The following is a 15,500-nucleotide window of genomic DNA, read 5'->3' as shown; positions in this document are numbered from 1 at the left end:
CCAACGCATCTAGTTTGACGCATGCACGTTGAAGCTGGCAACGCTTGCTTTTTGGTGCGTTCACACCGCACACGTCAGGCAACGCACCCAACGCATCTAGTTTTTTGCACACTTCCCCTAAATAAACCATAGCAAACTATTGGGACTGGACATTTTGGGATCCTCTGTTGACCATGTTTCCCTAGCTAACGAAATGGGAAATAATTACGTTGAGAAAAGATTTGATAACGCCGACATCCCCGATCTCTTCAGCGATCTTCATCCAAGCAAGTTCCTTTACATTCCTGTCTTTATACAACCACGAGGGCGGATCATGCAATTATCTGCGATTGCAGACGGCTACAATGAGCAATATATATATGTAATATAATTAAATTGAAAATGATTTTTTCTCTGCTCCCGCTTCATTCAAGATACGTCTGGTGACGTCGCTACAGTGAGACGCTCTGATTGGTTGACGCACTGCGTCAAGTGCGTCAAGTCCGTCAAAAGTTCAGCTAGCAGAACTTCTGCGTTGCTTGCGTTTGCTGCGTTGACGCTTGAAACGCAGGTAACGCTTGAAAAGTTGACGGATCCAACGAACACAACGCAACGCAGAGCCTCTGACAGACTCAACCATTTACTTTACATGTAATCTTGCCGCAACTGACGCTTGACATTTGGGGCGGTGTGAACGCAGCATAAGGCAGAGGGGTGATGTTTTTTTTTTGTTTTGTTTTTTTAGTGATCTGAAACCTGCTCAACAGATGAATCCTGCTGATGTTTACTTGAGTCTCTTCAAACTGTTTTTCTCTGAGAGCGCTTTACCAACTTCAGATGTTCAACTACACTGGTATTCTAGTGTAAAAACAAGTGACTACTGATGAGTTTTTCAATCACTTAAATATCATTTATTTGTTTCATTTGTTGAACAGAACTCAGAAAAAGTTTTCAGAAGTTTTCCAGATCTCTGTGGTTAGATCAGGGTGCTCAATAATGTTTCTTTGACCTTCATTATGCATGTTTTGATTATACTGTGTTGTAAATAAATACAAATAATATAATACTCCATTCTTTGAATCTTCTCACATTGTTCCTTTCCTAATACTAACAGTAGTAATAATGGGCCATTAGGGCAGGGCTCTTTGTCTCTCAGGTGTGAATTGCTAAATATTCATGGCTCATTGCCATTCCTTTGAATATTCCCTTTCAAACACAAACCATGTTTTAGAAAATGCATATCAATATATTGTTTTCTATGAACGAGTGAACAAGATAATTTCACATCATTTGGTTGACAAAAATCTAGCCTACGACATCTAATTCTTAAAAGTCTTGTGAACAAATGTTCTGTATGTGTTTCATGGCCTTATTTCAGTGACTTCAAAACTTTAGTTTTTCACTTACCACGCATAAACGTTATTTTCTCAAAAACACAACACATTTCATGTTGCTTAAATATTATTGTAGCCCAATTTGTGCTAATTGCAATGTAATCGAATTTTAGCAATTAATATGTTTTTAAGATGAAGGAGTGGACTTCTGAATCGAGCTTGAACTCCATAATAATAATAATTATTATTAGAATTAGCAGGTAAAACATATATATTAGTAGTTACAGACTATGGTAAGAATCGTCTGACCTCAAGGTGATTTGGAGCCAGACACTCTACCGTTGCACTACAAGATAGCGGAAAAATTATTTAGTGTTTCATGCTTAAGCACTTTGATAAACTATGCAAATCAGCTAGTCTTTACACTCACAAAGTCAAGAACAGATCGCTTGACCTCAACAAAATTGGAACACGCAACCTCCCGATCCGGGGTCAGGCGCACTCTATTTTCTCGGCCACGAGGTCGAGAAAACAAGTCGGCGTTCCTTGCTTAATTGCTTTGATTCAATTTGCAAATCAGTCACGGTAAAGGGCTGTAGACTTTATACTATGGATGTCAAGAAGAGATCAACTGATGTGATTGGAACATGCAACCGCCTGATCTGGATTCAGCCATGCTACCGTTGTACCCCAAGACACCACAAACCTATCTGGTGTTTCCTGCTTAAGCCACCTTTTGTCACCCTGCCTTCGATAGCTCAGCTGGTAGAGTGGAGGACTGTATATGATACATTGGCTATCCTTAGGTCGCTGGTTCGATTCCGGCTCGATGGAGCTGGCTTTTGAATTCGGCACGTAGATGTTTCCACGATTTCTTCAGAGATTGCAAGGCAAGCTTTGAAAAAGTAACACATCAAGAGACAGATCTGTAACAGTACACAATGACAGGAATGGTTATTACATGAGATCTCAGGCTTAATAAAAAATAACAGGTCAAGATACAAATCTATCACAGTACACCGGTGGTTTTCAATCCTGATCCTGGTGACCCCCTGCTCTGGGCTGTGTTTCCCAAAAGCATTGCAATCCTTAATACAATGTAGACGCATTGAAACCAATAGAGTTACAATCAACTTAGGGTTACGATGACTCTGGAAAACGCGGCCCTGCATATTTTGTCTGTCTCCTTTTTCTGACACAACCAGATGAGTTCATGGAGCTCTCTCCTAACGAGCTAATGATCTGAATCAGGTGTGTTTAATAAGGGAGACATACAGCACGGTGGGATTGGAAACCACTGCAGCACACAACGACAGGACCTCTTTTCACATTAGAAGTCAACAAGAAATCACGTGACCCCAACGTGATTTGAACACGCAACCTTCTGATCTGGAGTCAGACGCGCTACCGTTGCGCCACGAGGTCCTGAACCCAGAGGTGATGTATTTTGCTTAACCGCCTTGACACAGAATGCAAATCAGTAAATATACGGTGCTCAAGGAACACTCTTGATGTTGGACTTCATACTCAGGAGATCAAAAATAGATCGTCTGACCTCAAGGTGATTTGGAGCCAGACACTCTACCGTTGCACTACAAGATAGCGGAAAAATTATTTAGTGTTTCATGCTTAAGCACTTTGATAAACTATGCAAATCAGCTAGTCTTTACACTCACAAAGTCAAGAACAGATCGCTTGACCTCAACATAATTGGAACACGCAACCTCCCGATCCGGGGTCAGGCGCACTCTGTTTTCTCAGCCACGAGGTCGAGAAAACAAGTCAGCGTTCCTTGCTTAATTGCTTTGATTCAATTTGCAAATCAGTCACGGTAAAGGGCTGTAGACTTTATACTATGGATGTCAAGAAGAGATCAACTGATGTGATTGGAACATGCAACCGTCTGATCTGCATTCAGCATGCTACCGTTATACCCCAAGACATCACAAACCTATCCGGTGTTTCGTGCTTAAGCCACCTTTTGTCACCCTGCCTTCGATAGCTCAGCTGGTAGAGCGGAGGACTGTAGAAGATACATTGCCTATCCTTAGGTCGCTGGTTGGATTCCGGCTCGAAGGAGCTGGCTTTTGAATTCGGCACGTAGATGTTTCCACGATTTCTTCAGAGATTGCAGGGCAAGACATGAAAAAGTAACACATCAAGAGGCAGATCTGTCACAGTACACAATGACAGGAATGGTTATTACATGAGATCTCAGGCTTAATAAAAATAACAGGTCAAGATACAAATCTATCACAGTACACCGGTGGTTTTCAATCCTGATCCTGGTGACCCCCTGCTCTGGGCTGTGTTTCCCAAAAGCATTGCAATCCTTAATACAACATAGACGCATTGAAACCAATAGTTACAATCAACTTAGGGTTACGATGACTCTGGAAAACGCGGCCCTGCATATTTTGTCTGCCTCCTTTTTCTGACACAACCAGATGAGTTCATGGAGCTCTCTCCTAACGAGCTAATGATCTGAATCAGGTGTGTTTAATAAGGGATACATACAGAGCGGTGGGATTGGAAACCACTGCAGCACACAACGACAGGACCTCTTTTCACATTAGAAGTCAACAAGAAATCACGTGACCCCGACGTGATTTGAACAACAACCTTCTGATCTGGAGTCAGAGGCGCTACCGTTGCGCCACGAGGTCCTGAACCCAGAGGTGATGTATTTTGCTTAACCGCCTTGACACAGAATGCAAATCAGTAAATATACGGTGCTCAAGGAACATTCTTGATGTTGGACTTCATACTCAGGAGATCAAAAACAGATCGTCTGACCTCAAGGTGATTTGGGGCCAGAAGCGCTACCGTTGCGCCACGAGGTCCTGAACCCAGAGGTGATGTATTTTGCTTAACCGCCTTGACACAGAATGCAAATCAGTAAATATACGGTGCTCAAGGAACACTCTTGATGTTGGACTTCATACTCAGGAGATCAAAAACAGATCGTCTGACCTCAAGGTGATTTGGAGCCAGACACTCTACCATTGCACTACAACAGTGTTTCTCAACTCCAGTCCTCGGGACCCACTGCTCTGCACATTTTGTATGTTTCTGAGTCTGACACACTCAGTTCAGTTCATGAATCTTTCTACTAATGAGCTGATGATCAAAATCAGGTGCCTTAAATGAGGAAGACATACAAAATGTGCAGAGCAGTGGGTCCCGAGGACTGGAGTTGAGAAACACTGCACTACAAGATAGCGGAAAAATTATTTAGTGTTCCATGCTTAAGCACTTTGATAAACTATGCAAATCAGCTAGTCTTTACACTCACAAAGTCAAGAACAGATCGCTTGACCTCAACATAATTGGAACACGCAACCTCCCGATCCGGGGTCAGGCGCACTCTGTTTTCTCAGCCACGAGGTTGAGAAAACAAGTCAGCGTTCCTTGCTTAATTGCTTTGATTCAATTTGCAAATCAGTCACGGTAAAGGGCTGTAGACTTTTTTTTTTTTTTTTTTATTGAGCGCAATAAAACATAGATAGACAGCAACATGATGACATAGACTGAGACCAGTCACAGATATATACACAGATATATACACATATATACGCAAATGAGACACAGAGGGGGAGAAAACTAAGTAAAACAAGACAAAACAAAGCAAAGAAAAAAAAAAAAAAGAGTACAAGAAGATGGGAGCAAAAATTAGGACAAAAACAAAAAAAACAAGCTGTAAATGTATGGATGTGGTAGTTTGAATGGGTACAGAGATAAGTTAAATCATTCGATTTCTGTGTTGTTTAGTGAAAAGATTTAACTATAGACATAACTGTACTAAATATTGAACAGGAAGCAATACGATATACAATAGTAGTGATATTATAATACAATGTTAAACAGCAATCGGGGCAGTAGATGTTAACTTCAGTATAATGGGACAGATCCAGGATACAATAACGGCAATGACAGATGATATCCTACTTTTTACGTGACTGAACAGATAACTAAGAGGAGCCCTAGTAGAAATATAATAATATAATGAAATCAGTAGTGGACACAGAGGTGGAAGCAGTGGGAGCATCAATGATTGTAATAGTAATAGTACACTAGTATGAAATAGACTAATTGGTAGTGTTATTGATAATTATTGCAAATGATGTCTCCCATCCCCTTTGGTCCAGCAGCCGCCCCATCCCTGCCAGCGAGCGCATCCAACACACCCATCGGACACACCCATCGGCACAGACCCCAACAACGTCCCCGATCCACCCCGTCCCTCCACCTTGCTTCTCACCCTGCCAGTGACTAGACCCCACTCCTATGCCAGTGAATGGCATTTTATATAATGGTCCACCACACCATGCACCTCCAGAACAGGCTCCCCCAGTCTGTGCGTGACCCGATGGGTGACCGCTCATTATTAGTACTGATTGTAACTGAGCCCTTGTTATGTTGCAAACTGGCCGTAGTCCTGGTGTTCATCAGTCAGCTCCCCAACCAAAGACACCGCATCCAGCACATTTTCAATTTTGATTTCGTCAGACTCAGTAATATGGGGCAATGCTGGCAGAAGCAGCAATTGGGGGGATCAGGTTGCCTTAACCAAGACACAGATAGAGCCCATGCCGACAGGATGTGCCAATCAGACCCACCGACAGGGACAAAGCAGCTGCAGAAACAACACCCAGAAAGCTTATATGCTATCTAAATTAATATAACACACATACAACCACTGCCTCCAACCCCGTTGACCATAATAATAATAATAATAATAATAATAATAATAATAATAATAATAATAACAACAGAAGTAGTATTAATATTAGTAGTAATATGCCAGATTCAAAAAAAAACAAACAAACAAAAATTTCATTGTCATCAAAGTCAGTTATCATACAGCTATCATATAATTACAACATCATTGTTTGTATTTGTATATCATGAAATTAGTTTAAGGCATCAATTATAAATCTTGCGGCTTAATTGGGGCATCAGCTCATCAGCTAGTTTTATTCAATATTTAATGGTGAAAGCAGAGGGCTGAAGGTTGTATTAAATCTGAGTAACTGGTTTTGTGTTTTTGATGTATGTTGTTCTTGAATGATATGTTCCCTTAACAGATGTATCCATTGTGTAACTGAAATTTGGCATTTATTTTTCCAGTTAAGTAATATAGTTTTCTTGGCGATAGCTAGAGACATGAGTAAAGGAACTGGGTGTTTAAAAGCTGGGTTAATTTGAGAGGTGTCGCCGATGAGGCATAGTACTGGGAGCATTGGGATAATAGTTTTGAAGATTTCTGTTAATTTATTTGTGACATCTGTCCAGAATTGATTAACTGGTGGGCATAACCAAATTGCATGAAGATAGGTGTCTTGTGTATTTAAACTGCAGTTGGTGCATCTGTCAGAATTACTTAAGCCCATTTTAAACATCTTGTGTTGCGTAATGTGTGTTCTATGTACAACTTTATACTGAATTAATTGGATATTTGTATTTGTGCTAAAGATAAAAGTATTTCCGCAAACTGTTTCCCAAAATTCCTTATCTGTGCTGATATTAAGGTCTTTTTCCCATTGTTCGACTGGTGCAGCAGTGTTTGTGTCTATAGATGATATTAAAGCATATAATTTCGAAAGCGACTTTGTAGTGTTACTGATTGTGCTAATACGTTTTAAAATTGGGGGAGGTTGTGCTATATCATTGATTCCTGTTGTGGTTTTAATAGAATTTTTAATTTGTAGATAGTAATAATAGTGTTCTTTTCCTAGATTAAATCTCTGCATTAATTCTGTAAATGTAATGAAGCTGTTACCCGGAAACAGATGATGTAAGTGTGTGATGCCTTTCTCCTTCCATTTATTATTGCTGAGTGGACTATGGTTGATAGTAAAATCTGGGTTATTCCATATGGGTGAATTGATATGTGGAGTGAGCACATGATTTGTCAGTGTATTAGTTTGCCACCAAGCAGTGAGAGTTGTTTTAATCATCGGGTTTGAAAATAGATTTTGTTTTTTAATTGTTTTAGTGAGTGATGGGAGGTCAGATATAGCAATGTCTTTACATTCTGCTTGTTCTAACTCTAGCCATGGGTTTTGGGTAGTGTCATGTCTTATCCATTTGCAAAGGTATTGTAGATGAGATGCTAAGTAATAATGTTGAAAGTTAGGTGCTGCTAAACCACCTTGAGCTTTATTTTTTTGTAACTTTTGTAAACTTATTTTAGGTTTCTTGTTTTTCCAGTAGAATTTGCTTATAGATTGATTTAATGAGGTGAACCATTTCTTAGTTGGCTGTACAGGTGTCATGGTAAATAAGTAAAGGACTTTTGGTAGTATACACATTTTAACTGTTGCAATGCGGCCTATAATGGAAAGTGGTAAGTTCATCCATCTAGTTAAGTCATCTTCTATCGTTTTTAGTAGTGAAATAAAATTAAGGTTAAATAAGTCAGATAGGTTCTGGGAGATTTTTATTCCTAAATATGTTATATTATTTATTGAGAAGGGCGTATTCTGTATACTAGTGTCATGTGAATTCATATTCAGTGGTAGAATTGTTGATTTGGTCCAGTTTATGGAATAGTCTGATACAATCGAATATTTATTGATGAGTTTAATTATTTCTGAGAGAGATATTTGGGGGTTTTGTACAAACAGTAATATATCATCTGCATATAAAGAAATTTTATGATTAGTGTTATGTGATATTACTCCATGGATGTTATCATTCTGTCTTATTGCAGTAGCCAGAGGTTCTATAAATAAAGCGAAGAGTAATGGAGATAGGGGGCAACCTTGTCGAGCCCCTCGCTGAAGTTGGAATGGTGAGGATATTTTACCATTTGTTATAACAGAAGCTAATGGTGTATTATATAACGTTTTAATCCAGTTGATAAAAGAGTCTCCAAATCCAAATTTTTTAAGTGTAGTATAAAGAAAGTGCCAATTAACTTTATCAAAAGCTTTTTCTGCATCCAGTGATATGATTATAGTTTTTTCCTTATTTTGCTTACATATGTTCATTATATTGAATAATCGTCTGGTATTATTAGATGATTGGCGTCCCTTTATGAAACCTGTTTGATCAGGATGAATGAGGGATGTAATTACTGATTCCAGACGGGTTGCTAAAGCTTTGCTTATTATTTTTAAATCTGTATTAATAAGAGATAATGGGCGATAACTAGTGCATAATGTTGGGTCTTTATTTGGTTTGAGTAAAATTGTAATTAACGCTGTGTTCATATGTGCTGGAATAGAAGAAGTATTTTTAATTTCTGTTGTCATTTGCATGAATAATGGTGATATAGTTGACCAGAAGTGTTTATAAAATTCAGGTGGGTACCCATCTAAGCCTGGTGCTTTGTTGTTTGATAGTGAGTCAAGAGCCTGTTTATATTCAATTTCTGATATAGATTTATCTAATGATTCTCTTTGTGTTGAGGTTAAACTGGGTAAGATTATTTTATTGAGGAATATATTAGTGTCTTTGGTATTTGGATCTTTGTCATTACTATACAGATGTTTATAGAATGTGCGAAAGGTGTCATTGATATCCTATATGGTGTGGAGTGTCTTTCCTTCTGTGTTCTTAATTATAGGGATTAGTGTTTTTTCTCAATTACGTTTGAGTAAATTTGCTAAGTATTTACCTGATTTGTTACTATGCTCAAATATTGTGTGTCTAAGACATTGTTTTTGAAATTCTATCCGTTTATTTATAATAGCTTCATAATCATCTTTAGTTTTGTTAATCTCCTTTAAAATCTGTTCATCAGGATTACGGGAGTAACTATTGTGTAATGTGTGTATTTTATTTTCTAAGTCCTTTTCTAATTTTTGTTCTTTTTTGAGTTTATATGTAGAGTATGATATAATTTTTCCTCTTAAAACAACTTTAGCTGTTTCCCAGAGAGTTAATGCAGAAGTGCCTGGTATGTTATTTGTTTCCATGAAAAATGCCCATTCTTTTTTAAAATATTCATTAAAGTCTTTGTCTTTAAGCAGTGATGTATTCATCCTCCATCTAAATGATTTTTTTGCAACATCTGTATTATTGATAGTTATAGTGACTGGGGCATGGTCAGATATGATGATAGGATTAATTGTTGTATTTAAAATGTCTGGGATGAGAGAGTTGCTTGTTAAGAAATAATCGATACGCGAGTATGATTTATGAACTGCTGAAAAATAAGTGTATTCTCTTGAATTCTGGTTTCTCAGTCTCCAGCTATCGCCAAGACCAAGGTCAGTCATGTATTGTTTAATGGTTTCTGTGGACTGCCATGGCTTAAATTGTGGTGGTGTATTTGATTTGTCTTGGGTTGGATTAATAACTGTATTGAAGTCACCTCCAATTATGATAACTGACTGAGAAAGGTTTGCTACTGATGAGAAAAAATTATGGAAAAATTGGGGGTCATCTGTGTTTGGTCCATATATATTAGCGATAGTTATTGTTTTGTTATTAAATGATATGTTGATGATAACGTATCGTCCTTCTGGGTCACATATAGCTGATTGATTAAAAACTGCAATGTTTTTACTGATTAATATAGCTACGCCTCTTTTCTTTGAGTTGTAAGATGCAGAGTATATTTGTGTTAGATGTGTATTTGCTAATTTTTTATGTTCTGATTCCAAAAGGTGGGTTTCTTGTAATAGACATATATCTGCCTTAAGTTTTTTAATGTGATTTAAAATTTTGGATCTTTTAGCTGGTGAGTTGATGCCCCGTACATTCCAGCTTACCAGTTTTAGATGTGACATTTTATATTAAGGTAGTTTGTTGTTTTGTTTTAATGTCTGTACCTTATTATATAATCTAAACAAAAAAACTACACACAAGACATATTCAATACAAGACAGACAAAACATGAAGCCATTAGAGCACTTGGTTGCAAATGAGAATACAGACAACATATTTTGACGGTAGTCAACAGGTGTTTATGAATTATTTTGTATTGCAATCATTGGCGTTTTTTTTTTTTTTTTTTTTTCCTTATTTGTTTGTTTTTTGTTTTCCATTTAGGAACTATAACCAGGATATAGTGTCGTTTCTGTAAAGCTGGCCATCAACATACACTCAAAAAAATAATTCGGTCTAAAAATAAACTTTATGTAATTCAATTAAATGCTAATTTTCCATGTATTTGGATTACATAGTTTTAATATAAACATATTAATAAACTTAATGTGATTCATATGCATCAGTGATACGTGAATGAAACAGGTAAGGTTTATGTAATTATTCCCAGTGTTAAACAAGCACTGCTCAGTGTTCATGTGTTTCCACACTACAGAGTGTTCAAGTAGCATTGACACAGTATTGGAGTTAATGAGATCATTATGTGATGATTGATCATTAATGATGAACACCTGCTGAATCATCAATGGAAAGAGAAACGCAAGAACTACAGCTGACTTCAACCACAGCCTTAGAGGAAATCAACTCAAATAAAACAATACATTAAACCTCTCAAGATCTGATTCAACAACTCCACAAACAGATTGACCAGCTTCACTCATTACTAACCAGATTGACTTCTGTCAGACTTCTAGAGAAGCTCTTATTGAGAATTAACAGACGTGTAGATGTTTTGTTCCATGTGAAATCACCATCAATGAGAGCAGGGTTTCCTTTGGTTGGGATCTTGACCCGTCACATGCTGGCATCAGTGGTGATAGCTTTAATTGTGTAAATATAAAACACATGAAGCTTAGCCACCAAAGTCAATGAAGAAAAAAAAGTTAGTCAATCCTCCAGATTCTTTCAAAGTCCTGATTTGATGGGTGTTGTGTTGTTATAGTAGTCTCTATAGCTTCACAAGTAACTGTTTTTCATAAGTCACGAAGATTAGATACTTTGTATTTCATTTTGTGCTCAAAAAGTTTTCATCTGTATCACCTTCAAATCCAAAAACATCAAGAATCTGTATATGAATCTCAACAATGGTGACGGTCAACAATATGTGTCATGTTGCAATGCATGCTGGGTACAAGTTTGGTAAAAGACCCTCCCATGTATCCCAGCATGCATTGCAACATGAATAAACAATGCAGTGAAATTGTCAGATTATTTTTATTTTATTCTTAATAATTGTTTTTATGCTTCCTTTTTTGTTGAGACTTTTTAATAGCTTGTTTTAAGATGTTCAGAGATGTATCTGAACATTTTGTTGATTATCACCATTGTTGAGGTTCATATGCTGATTCATGATGTCTGTGGTCTTTAGAAAGAAACAGATGAAAACTTTTAGCACTCAAAGTATGATAAAATGATTCAGCTAATATGATTTATACAACACATAAATGTAAAGCTGTAAGTAGGCCTAATATTAAAGTAACACAACATCCATCTATGCAACAAATAAACTTCAAAGGAAATCGACACACTAACAGATCCCCCTACTTTTTTTTTTATACTTTGTTGGCAACAAAAGCTATCAGCACAACATTAAACCTAGCATGTGACGGGTCAACAGCCCAACCAAAGGAAACCCTGGTCTCATTGATGGTGATTTCACATGGAACAAAACATCTACACGTTTGTTAGTTCTCAATAAGAGCTTCTCTAGAAGTCTGACAGAAGACAATCTGGTTAGTAATGAGTGAAGCTGGTCAATCTGTTTGTGGAGTTGTTGAATCAGATCTTGAGAGGTTTAATGTATTGTTTTATTTGAGTTGATTTCCTCTAAGGCTGTGGTTGAAGTCAGCCGTAGTTCTTGTGTTTCTCTTTCCATTGATGATTCAGCAGGTGTTGATCATTAATGATCAATCATCACATAATGATCTCATTAACTCCAACACTGTGTCAATGCTACTTGAACACTCTGTAGTGTGGAAACACATGAACACTGAGCAGTGCTTGTTTAACACTGGGAATAATTACATAAACCTTACCTGTTTCATTCACGTATCACTGATGCATATGAATCACATTAAGTTTATTAATATGTTTATATTAAAACTATGTAATCCAAATACATGGAAAATTAGCATTTAATTGAATTACATAAAGTTTATTTTTAGACCGAATTATTTTTTTGAGTGTATAGTCGGTCAACCGTGATGACCGCTTTCCTTCCATTCTGACGAAACTGTTTCATAATTGGGATTAATATTCTCCGTCTGTCCTGAATGACTCGTGGGAACTGATCGTTAAGTCCGAATGTGGTTCCTCGCAGTTCTTTACCCTTGCTCTTGATGAGTTCTTTCTGTTTGTAATGTTCGAATTTTGCAACGATGGGACGTGGACGTTTAGTGTCGGGGTTTTTATTGTTGATAGATCCGAGGCGATGAACGCGGTGGAAAGTTATATTATCGACCGTTTCTTTTGGGAGTTTGAGAGCAGAATGCATGAAATCTTTGATCGCTTGTTCCGGGTTATCTTGGGTTTGTTCTGGTATGCCTGAGAAGACCAAGTTGTCTCGCATACTACGGCACTGAATGTCTAATATGGATTCCTTCAGCAGTTTATTTTCGGTTTTGATACTGTTAATTGTTGTTGTGAGTTCTGATAATTTTGCATGCATTTCGTTGTTTTCTTTTTGCAGCGACTCTATCTGGGACTGACTAAAGTCGAGGCTGGATTTAAGATCTTTGATGTCCTGATGGATTATTTCAAGAATTGTCAGTTTATTGTTGATCGATTCTAGAAGACCCACCTCTATTGTCGTCGTTGTGGGATCTTCCTCTGACTCTGCTGAGTATTCCCGGCGTGGTTGTTTCTTTTTTGGTTGTGGCATGTTGATGAGTCTGCTGAAGTAGTCGTCTATGAAGTTTTCCAAGGTCTCCACTTTTGGGTTTAATCCGGTTCTAATATTAAAGCGTTGAAATGTGTACTAGTAGTTTTAAATATAGATCGGTTTGTTTGTTTTGGTTTATAGTTGTGTTCAGCGTGCGTTCAGCGCGCCGCCATGATGGATCACACCCGTTGTCTCGCGAGATCGTCACAGCTCACGCATGCTCCTCACAGCTCTACAGGGCTGTAGACTTTATACTATGGATGTCAAGAAGAGATCAACTGATGTGATTGGAACATGCAACCGTCTGATCTGCATTCAGCCATGCTACCGTTATACCCCAAGACACCACAAACCTATCCGGTGTTTCCTGCTTAAGCCACCTTTCGTCACCCTGTCTTTAATAGCTCAGCTGGTAGAGCGGAGGACTGTAGATGATACATTGGCTATCCTTAGGTCGCTGGTTCGATTCTGGCTCGAAGGAGCTGGCTTTTGAATTCGGCACGTAGATGTTTCCACGATTTCTTCAGAGATTGCAGGGCAAGATATGAAAAAGTAACACATCAAGAGGCAGATCTGTCACAGTACACAATGACAGGAATGGTTACAACATGAGATCTCAGGCTTAATAAAAATAACAAGTCAAGATACAAATCTATCATAGTACACCGGTGGTTTTCAATCCTGATCCTGGTGACCCCCTGCTCTGGGCTGTGTTTCCAAAAAGCATTGCAATCCTTAATACAACGTAGACGCATTGAAACCAATAGAGTTACAATCAACTTAGGGTTACGGTGACTCTGAAAAACGCAGCCCTGCATATTTTGTATGGCTCCTTTTTCTGACACAACCAGATGAGTTCATGGAGCTCTCTCCTAACGAGCTAATGATCTGAATCAGGTGTGGTTAATAAGGGAGACATACAGAGCAGTGGGATTGGAAACCACTGCAGCACACAACAAAAGGGACCTCTTTCACTTTAGAAGTCAACAAGAAATCACATGACCCCGGCGTGATTTGAACACGCAACCTTCTGATCTGGAGTCAGACGCGCTACCGTTGCGCCACGAGGTCCTGAACTCATAGGTGATGTATTTTGCTTAACGTCCTTGACACATAATGCAAATCGGTAAATATACGGTGCTCAAGGAACATTCTTGATTTTGGACTTCATACTCAGGAGATCAAAAACAGATCGTCTGACCTCAAGGTGATTTGGAGTCAGACACGCTACCGTTGCGCCACCAGGTCCTGAACCCAGAGGTGATGTATTTTGCTTAACCGCCTTGACAAAGAATGCAAATCGGTAAATATACGGTGCTCAAGGAACATTCTTGATGTTGGACTTCATACTCAGGGAGATCAAAAACAGATCGCCTGACCTCAAGGTGATTTGGAGCCAGACACTCTACCGTTGCACTACAAGATAGCGGAAAAATTATTTAGTGTTTCATGCTTAAGCACTTTGATAAACTATGCAAATCAGCTAGTCTTTACACTCACAAAGTCAAGAACAGATCGCTTGACCTCAACATAATTGGAACACGCAACCTCCCGATCCGGGGTCAGGCGGACTCTGTCGCGGCCACGAGGTCGAGAAAACAAGTCGGCGTTCCTTGCTTAATTGCAATTTGCAAATCAGTCACGGTAAAGGGCTGTAGACTTTATACTATTGATGTCAAGAAGAGATCAACTGATGTGATTGGAACATGCAACATTCTGATCTGCATTCAGCCATGCTACCGTTATACCCCAAGACACCACAAACCTATCCGGTGTTTCCTGCTTAAGCCACCTTCTGTCACCCTGTCTTTTATAGCTCAGCTGGTAGAGCGGAGGACTGTAGAAGATACATTGGCTATCCTTAGGTTGCTGGTTCGATTCCAGCTCGAAGGAGCTGGCTTTTGAATTCGGCACGTAGATGTTTCCACGATTTCTTCAGAGATTGCAGGGCAAGACATGAAAAAGTAACACATCAAGAGGCAGATCTGTCACAGTACACAATGACAGGAATGGTTATTACATGAGATCTCAGGCTTAATAAAAATAACAGGTCAAGATACAAATCTATCACAGTACACCGGTGGTTTTCAATCCTGATCCTGGTGACCCCCTGCTCTGGGCTGTGTTTCCCAAAAGCATTGCAATCCTTAATACAACATAGACGCATTGAAACCAATAGTTACAATCAACTTAGGGTTACGATGACTCTGGAAAACGCGGCCCTGCATATTTTGTCTGCCTCCTTTTTCTGACACAACCAGATGAGTTCATGGAGCTCTCTCCTAACGAGCTAATGATCTGAATCAGGTGTGTTTAATAAGGGATACATACAGAGCGGTGGGATTGGAAACCACTGCAGCACACAACGACAGGACCTCTTTTCACATTAGAAGTCAACAAGAAATCACGTGACCCCGACGTGATTTGAACAACAACCTTCTGATCTGGAGTCAGAGGCGCTACCGTTG

General features: G+C 38.7%; 2 non-coding genes across 2 annotated transcripts; both read right to left on the bottom strand.

The window, feature by feature from the left end:
* Positions 1–2,666: 2,666 nt before the first annotated feature.
* trnaw-cca (transfer RNA tryptophan (anticodon CCA)) lies at positions 2,667–2,738 on the bottom strand. The gene has a single exon. It is a non-coding gene; the product is annotated as a tRNA-Trp (tRNA).
* An 11,293-nt stretch (positions 2,739–14,031) lies between these two features.
* Positions 14,032–14,103, bottom strand: trnaw-cca (transfer RNA tryptophan (anticodon CCA)). The gene has a single exon. It is a non-coding gene; the product is annotated as a tRNA-Trp (tRNA).
* Positions 14,104–15,500: the final 1,397 nt, after the last annotated feature.

This window comes from Garra rufa, chromosome 1 (genome assembly GCF_049309525.1).
Source record: "Garra rufa chromosome 1, GarRuf1.0, whole genome shotgun sequence".
Taxonomy (NCBI): domain Eukaryota; kingdom Metazoa; phylum Chordata; class Actinopteri; order Cypriniformes; family Cyprinidae; genus Garra; species Garra rufa.
Note: the sequence above shows the minus strand (reverse complement) of the source record. Positions and strands in the feature narration are given on the sequence as shown.